At 37.6% G+C, this 8466-nt stretch overlaps 1 pseudogene; it reads left to right on the top strand.

The window, feature by feature from the left end:
• The first annotated feature begins 879 nt into the window (after positions 1-879).
• LOC125010629 lies at positions 880-7988 on the top strand (annotated as a pseudogene).
• Positions 7989-8466: the final 478 nt, after the last annotated feature.

The following is an 8466-nucleotide window of genomic DNA, read 5'->3' as shown; positions in this document are numbered from 1 at the left end:
CAGCCTGGTTATTTTGTTTTCTCCTTGTCCTGCGGCTCCTGTTGAACCATTATGTTAACAAACTAATGTGGTCATAAGATGGTCGTCCCAGGCAGAGGGAGATGTCTCCTTCCATCTGGTCAATGTTGAAGGCTTGATAGACTGCATCCAGAGCTCAGAGCTGTTTTACTGAACCACTGTGAGTCATTTGTGTCTGGATGCCTTTGTACTTCCAGTGACTCACCACAGGGTGGCGCTGCTTCTCTTTGCTTCTTCATTTCAGCCTCAGGCAGCAACAAAATGATCAGAACTGATCAGGTCTGTATTTATCAAACATGTCAGAGCAGGAAATCTCTTGTAACTGACCAGAATCTCTCAGAGTCACTGAGCTTTGATTTTTCTTTTAGGAGTTGAAGTCAAACATTTGATCTTCTGCTTTCACTTGTCAAATTCCTCCTGTATGTCCTGAGAGATATTAAAGCTGCACATTGATGTTACATATTACACAGTAAACCTGCTCTGTGGAGGATTTTTAATGGTTTCATCTCTTAAAATGCTCTTCAACAACAGAGAACAGTCTGTGTTACTAAATTCACCACCAACCTGAATGTGTTTGTGGGAACATGAATGTTTTTTAGTCTTTCTGCATCATGTGACCCAGATGTTTTTCATCTGCTGTCAGATTCGAATCAAGACCATGAAAGGACATAGCAGCTTGATCTGAGCTGTCAATCATCAGCAGCCGTCTCATCTGTGGGCTGCAGGGGCTGATGGGAGCTTTGAGGACCTGCTAGAAACCACGTGGCCTCGTCTCATGTCACAGCTCGTCCTTGTTGGGCCTCAGCTGCATCAGAGCTCCACTTCTCCCCAGGTTCACCAGAGGATACACCACCACACAAAATGCTTTTCCTCCCAGCTGCTGCTCTGTGCTGTCTGTGTTCAGGTGAGTGTTTCCAACAAACTCCACCTTTAACAAACACTGTCTCACTAACCTTCATCTATCTGTCTGTGTCTCTACAGCCCTGGTTGCCATGGCAGCAGATTCGACCCAGGACCAGTTAACATTGACCAGGAGAGTTGGTCAAACAGTCTCTTTCAGATGTGGAATAACTGACCAATGTGTTAGTAATTATGTATTATGGTACCAGAAGAAAGAAACAGAAATATTCAAACTAACTCTTTATATTACTAGTAGTGGTAGGATAGGATCAGATTCCAATCATCCTCAGCAAGTTGATTTCTCAGCTGCATATAATCAGAACATTTGTGAGTTGAAGATAGAGAAAGTTAAAGTCGATCATTCAGCCTCCTACTACTGCGCCTGTACTGTACCCACAGTGAGACATTATATGAGCAGCCTGAACAAAAACCAACAGATGAACAGATGTCAAACAGTGTTTGTGACAGGAAGAGAGCAGTAAACCAGAGCCCAGGTTCACATATTTCACCTCCATCTCAGACAGAGTCACAAACTACTGAGCTGAGGGAGATTCTTCTTTCCTGCTCTCACTGTTTATTTGACATCAGATTTATTGATGTTGTTAGCAGATATTTCAAAAGAAAAACAGAAAAAAACAGAACAAACACCAAAAACGTCAAACTCAATCAAAACAAAAGAGCAAAAGAACACAAAGATATTTAAGGATTTAGTTCATGATAATGAATGATTTCAGACAAATGTTCCAGATGAAGATGAAGCTCCATATCGATCAGACATAACATTATGACCACCTTTCTAGTATTGTGTATGTTTACACTCCTTTCATTCATCCTTCTTTAGCTCCAGACACAGGCCCTGAAAGAGAATTTTCCATCATGCATCATATTTATTTTGTAGCCATCAGCATCACATAAATCTTCAAATACAATCATCACATACTCAGTAAATCATTTTCTCTCTCATCTTCTATCATCTTTCTCAAACTCTCTGTATGTCCTGAGGATGTCTTCTTACTGTCCACAGAGTTTCTCTGATCCAGATCTGTCCTCAGCCTCGTTCACCATCAGTCCTCTGCTGTCTTCTGTCCACCCTGGTTATTCTAGACTCTTGGACAGTCTCTAACTCAATGCTGATTACTGACACAAACTAAACAACCAGCTCTTCCTCCTCTTTCTCATCCTCTCCTTCCACACCCAGTCCAGAGGTCCCTGCTGTGTTTGTACTTCATAGCCTGCAGATGGTTGAACCTACAATTGTAGAAATACTCTCACACCTCCCAAAAACCAAAGACCGAGAAGTAAAGCTTCATTCAATAGTTCATGTTCCTCTTTGTAGCATCCATGCTAACTAAATCACAACATGTCATCACACAGTCAAGAGGACTGGTGGAAGATAAATCATAAATCATTTGATTTGGAATAAAGTCTAAATAATGTTCCTGAACATGAATTAAATTTCCTCCACAACACTCAGAGTCTAGAGTCACTTCAATCCCATTTGATAGTTTTTAGTTTTCTTAAGCCATATATTTAAAGTGAGCAGCTAACATGTAATCTATTTATGTCTCATATTTCCCAAATACAAAGTGTAGTAAAATAAACTTCCCCATGTTTATCTTGGGTTCTTTCTGGTCTCTAGTTTAAAGGAGTCGTGCTATTGAAACCAAACTGATAAACTTAACAAACTTAATTAATTTTGTAACATTCAGTCGAAGACGAAATAGAAATATTCCTCAGAGTTCATCTATGAACACATGAATCTTTGGGTTGGTTCCTTTTCTATCAGATCATGATTTCAAACATTTTCATCTTAGTTTCATTTAATCTCTTTCTTCATCACAGTGAACCCAATCCTCAAACCCTTGAAGGTCATGATGTCATTATCAATAGACTCACCATTTACTGAGGTAGTTGAATCTTTTTGTGAATGATCAGTTTAACAATTGTTACTAAACAGGAACTCAGTAAAACCAAGAAGAACCCTGATATTATCAGAAAAATGAACAAAACCAGAACCTCATGATCCAAACAAATCTACTCAAAACTAAATGTGACTGATTTGTAGCTTTGACTGTTTAATGAACCAGAGTCTGTTGTTATGTCAGAGATGTAAAAATAAATACGGAGCAGTTTTACTTCATACAGAGAAATAAATTATAAGGAACCTGAACAACTTGCAGGAGAAACCAAACAGACAGAAAGTCAGAGTGTTGTTAGTTTTACAGATATTTGGTCTTTAAATCAAAATATGAGACAAATTAAATGTTGATCTGATGATGGAGTTAGTCAAACAATCACCAGTGTAGCACCTGTCCCATGTAGCTAGAAATACATGGAGTTAAATATAGTTTTGGTGTTATACTACTATGGGTGGAGCCCTGGGCTCTTTAAATGTTGTGCTTCATCATATTAACAAGAACTTATTTAGTTTTTATCTTTACTGAAATAATACAAATAAATGAATTGGTTGGTGTCTGTAAATGCATCTGTTTTAAATACTCTCCTCTCATCAAACTATAAATTCAAGTGACTCAAACACTGAACTTTAAATGCAATATTTAAAATACTGCAACAGTTAAAATAAAAGATATATACCTTATATGCTGCTTTTGAAATATGGAAACTAAATATTTTAACTTAAATCCACATTCACTCTACACTAAACAAAAAATAAAATGAATGTCATGATCATGTCTGTCCTATGGTTTGAGTTTCCTGTTTTATTTTGTTGAGTTTCCTGTTTTATTTTGTTGAGTTTCCTGTTTGGTGTTTCTCTCCCTGTGTTTTCCTTGATTTCTTATTATTTCTCCTGCTGTGATTGTTATCATTAGTTTCACTTGTGTCTCTTCTTCCCTCTGTCCCTGTGTGTATTTATATTGCTTCACACATCAAACAGCAAAATAAAATGATGCGTCCAAATGATGTGTGTGTGTGTGTGTTGTTAATCCTCAACATGAACGTCTGAACCAGTTTCAATGACAATCCATCCATCAGTCTTTGATCTTCTCGGGACCAAGAATGTGTAGAAAGGTTGATGTCAATCCATCATCCATCCTTGAGTCCAGATCCAGTCCATGAGGACTAAAGTAGTGGACTGACCAACCACTGACATTAACATCAGAGCCATGCTGCTAGTGTGGAGAAAAGAAAAGAGAAGAAGAGACAGTCATGTAGATCTGAACAACAGAGAAACACATCAAGGAGCTGAAATATGATCCCACTTCCTCTTTTGACTCCTTCACCTCAGCTGACTCTCTCAACGGCACACAGGTTTTTGTATTAGTCTTTTTCACTGTGTGGTAGAAACTACGTAAACTTTGGCTCTGGAACTAAACTGTATGTAACAGGTAAGAACAAACATTTCTTTTCCTTCACTTGTTTTATTGTAGAAGCTGAAATGTGTTTAAAGTCAGTTTGTGCTGCTTCAGGCTTTGAATCTTAGTTTTTTCCTCATTATTAGAGAATTCATCCTGCAGCTATTGTTACATAAGAAAAGCTCAATCACTTCTGAAAATATGTTGAAATCTCACTCAACAACTAAAGTTATTCTTTATTTCTGTAAATATTAGTGACGTTACAAACATTTAGGATTTGATCATCTCAGTAATTCTGTGTAAACAAGATGATATTTGATGTTCAGCTATTTCAGATTGTTTTGAAGTGTCTATCGATTGAACTGGATCATTTCTGAAAGTTAGAACCTTGTCAGATCTAATCTCTGTCAGTTAATATTTATATGATGTAAATGTGTCTTTAATTGATGATGTTTTAACAGAAAAAGAATAAAAACATCAAGTGAATGTGATGTTACAATAAATAGAATTAACTCAAACTATGTGTTATTACTATCATCAGCATAAAGTATTTAAACATTTGAACATGACTGACACAAACTTGTATATTGTTGAGTTTTATTAGTGATTAAAGTCTGTGCTCTTAAATGTGTAATATTCAATACATGTTGTAATCACTGAAATGACAAACGTACAACTGGAAACAGAATTCAGGGATTTGTAAATTATTTAATTTTATTTTATTGAAAATATTACAAAGACATGAAACATATTAAGAATAAGTTGCTTTAAATTTCATGTCACAGCTAATTAGGTTAATTAGAAATAAATGGTGGTGGAGGAGAGAGGCTTCATGACTCTGTGAACGACTTTTGGACCAAATAATATAATATAACGTGAAGCTGAAAGTAATTTGTGTATTTCATGGTCTACAGTTCATAATATCATAAAATAAAAAGCAGTGTTGAATGTTGGTGATCTTCATTAACTTACACATTTGTGAACGAACCATTAACACTGAACCTTATGTAGAGGTTTTGGAGAAACAAATGTGGCTATACAGATGATGTCTTATTCTGAAAGGCCTTTCTAATTGATGGAATAAAACAAAATAAAATAAAATAAAATAAAATAAAATAAAATAAGATTTTAAAATATTTCAAGTTATCAACTACAATAACTCTAACTGATAAAAGACGACGTGAAGAAACACAATCGTTATGTTTCCTAACTTCTTTGAATCAAATGGAAAATGAGCAAATAATGTCTTTTGATTGAGATAAAATAAGATAATCATTTATTTATTTTATATTTATATTAATATTAAAGAAATACAAATGATAGAAACTTGAATGCAATAGAAATCGTATTTACATATGCATAAATGTATATTGTATATGAAAGAATAAAGGATATACAAACACAAGTTATTCCAAATGTATTAAGGATATTCCAGTTTGTGTTGTGATTGTCCAGTGTGTGTTTGTTCTACTGGAGCAGGTTTGATTATACAACTGATGATTGATCAACTACTGTATTCTGTTCTGATTTATTTATTTATTTTATGTAACCTCAGTTAATTTAGAAACAGAAATTTACATGAAGACAAGTTATAATATATACTGAATATGTAACCTGATCAGCCATAACATTATGACCGTTGAAATGGTTAGACGACTGGGTTCAGAGCATCTCCAGAACTGCAGCTCTTGTGGGGTTTTCCTGGTCTAAAGTGATCAGTATCTGTCAAAAGTGGTCTAAGGAAGGACAAGAACCAGAGACAGGGTGGTCATGGGCAGCAGAGGATCATTGACCCTTGTGGTCCGATCCAACAGACGAGGTACTGTAGCTCAGACTGCTGGAAACATTTTAAAGCTGGTTGATGTTTGTTGTGTATTGATGAGTAGTTTAGTGATCAGAGTCCATGTAGTTTCCAGGATCAGGCTGAATCCAGACCAGTGCTGTAAGCTGCTGTTGACTGTGTCAAGTGTGTGTGTGCTGTCAAACTTCAGATGAGCAGGTAGTGAAGCCCGTGGTGAGTGTGTACCCAGCAGCATCCAGACCCAACCAGGAGGGGAAGAGCTCCCTGCTGTGTCTGGCCTCATCCATGTTTCCTCCTGTGGTCCAGTTCTCCTGGAAAAGACAGAAGAAGGGCAGCTCTCTGGAGAAGCTGAAATCTGCTCAGGGAGATCAGCTGGAGCTCAGAGAGTCAGGACACAGAGCCTCCATCAGACTGGTGGATAGAGATGATCTGTACATGTATAAATACATCTGCTCCGTCAAGCACGAGGGAGGCATAGTGGAGGACACATTGGAAGAAAGAGTGGAGGACAGAGTGGAGGCCCAAGCACTACAAGGTAATGAAGGCTTGGTGACTGTGTCCAGCAGTGGTTCAGCTTCATGTGGAGACGCTGTCAAAGAGATCAGAGGAGCAGAGGACTGACATTTGTCCCTGCAGCTCCAAACATTTGACTCCTTTTCTGTTTCAGGGGTTCCAGCTCCAGCAGCCTCCTGTCCTCCAGAGAGGGGAGCCAGCAGACCTGGCAGCTCTGCAGCAACATCACTGTAAGATCACCTGCTGCCTCTCTGCATGGACAGCTCCAATGTCCAATGAGGACACTAGAACAACTTCACAGGATCAATCTGACACTTGCACTAATTCATATCTGTGTGTGTGTGTTTTTGTGTCTGTCAGTGTCCTTCCAGTCTCAGTGCAGGGTGAAGCTGCTCTGTCTGCTGTACACAGTGCTGATAGTGAAGAGTCTGGTGTACTACTGTGGACTCTCTCTGCTGATGAGCCTCACAAACAAGGGACCGTCCACCAGCTCCACACATGCTGACTGACTGTTTTCTGCTCCTCTTTTCTCTCCATCACATCTCATCACTTCATCTCATTCATCACTTTCATCAGTTTTCAGTAAATGTTGTTGAAATGTTCTTCTTTGTAATCTGTATCTGTTCATTCACGTGTTGATTGTCGTCCTGTAAATAGAAAACACATATATTCACATAGAAATCTGCTCTTATGACATGTTCATTCTCTAGTCGTCTAGTTTATTTCCACTTTTAACTGTGACTTGTATAATAATGAAAATGAAGCTGAATCATCATCAGTTTCCAGCTGTTTCTTCTGCTCTTGTGTTTCTTCTTTCTAATAAATCAAACTCCACCAGGCTGCTCTTTTGTTTCACTGGATCACACTCAATAAACACATTTTTATTCTTTTTCTGTGTCTTAATAAAGCAAGTCAAATACTTTAGCTGGTATATTAGTGACTGTTGGATATGATGTCTATGAACGCTGTGAATGAAGCACAGACTGCACTGATAAAAAATGAATCTTGAATTTAATTTCCATGAGAAATGTGGGTCAGTGTTTAATAAGGTGAACTCATGGTGAATTACAACTGATTGGGACATTCAGACTCTTTTGTCAACTATAACTCATGGAAATAATGAGACTTGAGGTGAACCAACATGGACGCCTGCTTCACAACAACAGCATGACTTCTGATTAATGATAAAGAACAGGAAGCATCATTGTTTCATATAGAAGTTGAAAATCTTCTCATTAGATCAATTTAAACTCTTTGCAGGCAGAGTTCAACTTCTTTAAAGTTATATTCATCAGAGAGGAGAAATTTATGAGAGGATGAAAGATTTTAAACACAACAATAAAATAATTAGTTTCATTTAATTGGAAAAACAATTTAACATAAAAAGAACTGGTTCTAATTTTTAATGATGAACATAAATGTGTTTCTTGTCTCTCAGTTGAAGAACACAGGTGCTTCCTGGAACGAATCTTTAACCAGAGCTGGTGGTTGAAACTGTCATTAAAGTGAAAAGCCACAGCTAACGGTGTGGAGGCTGCAGAGCACAAACCCACACAGCCCGTCTGCTGCAGGAAGGAAGTCTGATTGGCTGTCAGCAGTTTGTTTTCTGTTCTAATAACCACTGAGAACAGATTCATATCTGCTTCTGTACACACTCACTGCCTCCCCTCCCTTTCTCTTGTTTACTGTAAACCTTTTTTCCTCTGAGCCTCCACCCACACAGAGTTGAAGTGAGTCCAAGCTCATGTCCTGGTAACATGTTCAGGGAGGTTCTGATGATTAAAGATGCTCTTTACAGTTTGTAAAAACCAATAACAACTTTAATTAAATGTGATTTTTTTGATCAGACACCTCTGTGACTAATGAGTGATTAGGATTTATCCACTAACAGGTCCAGTTAGAGGACCATGAACTTTCAGT

This window comes from Mugil cephalus, chromosome 7 (genome assembly GCF_022458985.1).
Source record: "Mugil cephalus isolate CIBA_MC_2020 chromosome 7, CIBA_Mcephalus_1.1, whole genome shotgun sequence".
Classification (NCBI taxonomy): domain Eukaryota; kingdom Metazoa; phylum Chordata; class Actinopteri; order Mugiliformes; family Mugilidae; genus Mugil; species Mugil cephalus.
Note: the sequence above shows the minus strand (reverse complement) of the source record. Positions and strands in the feature narration are given on the sequence as shown.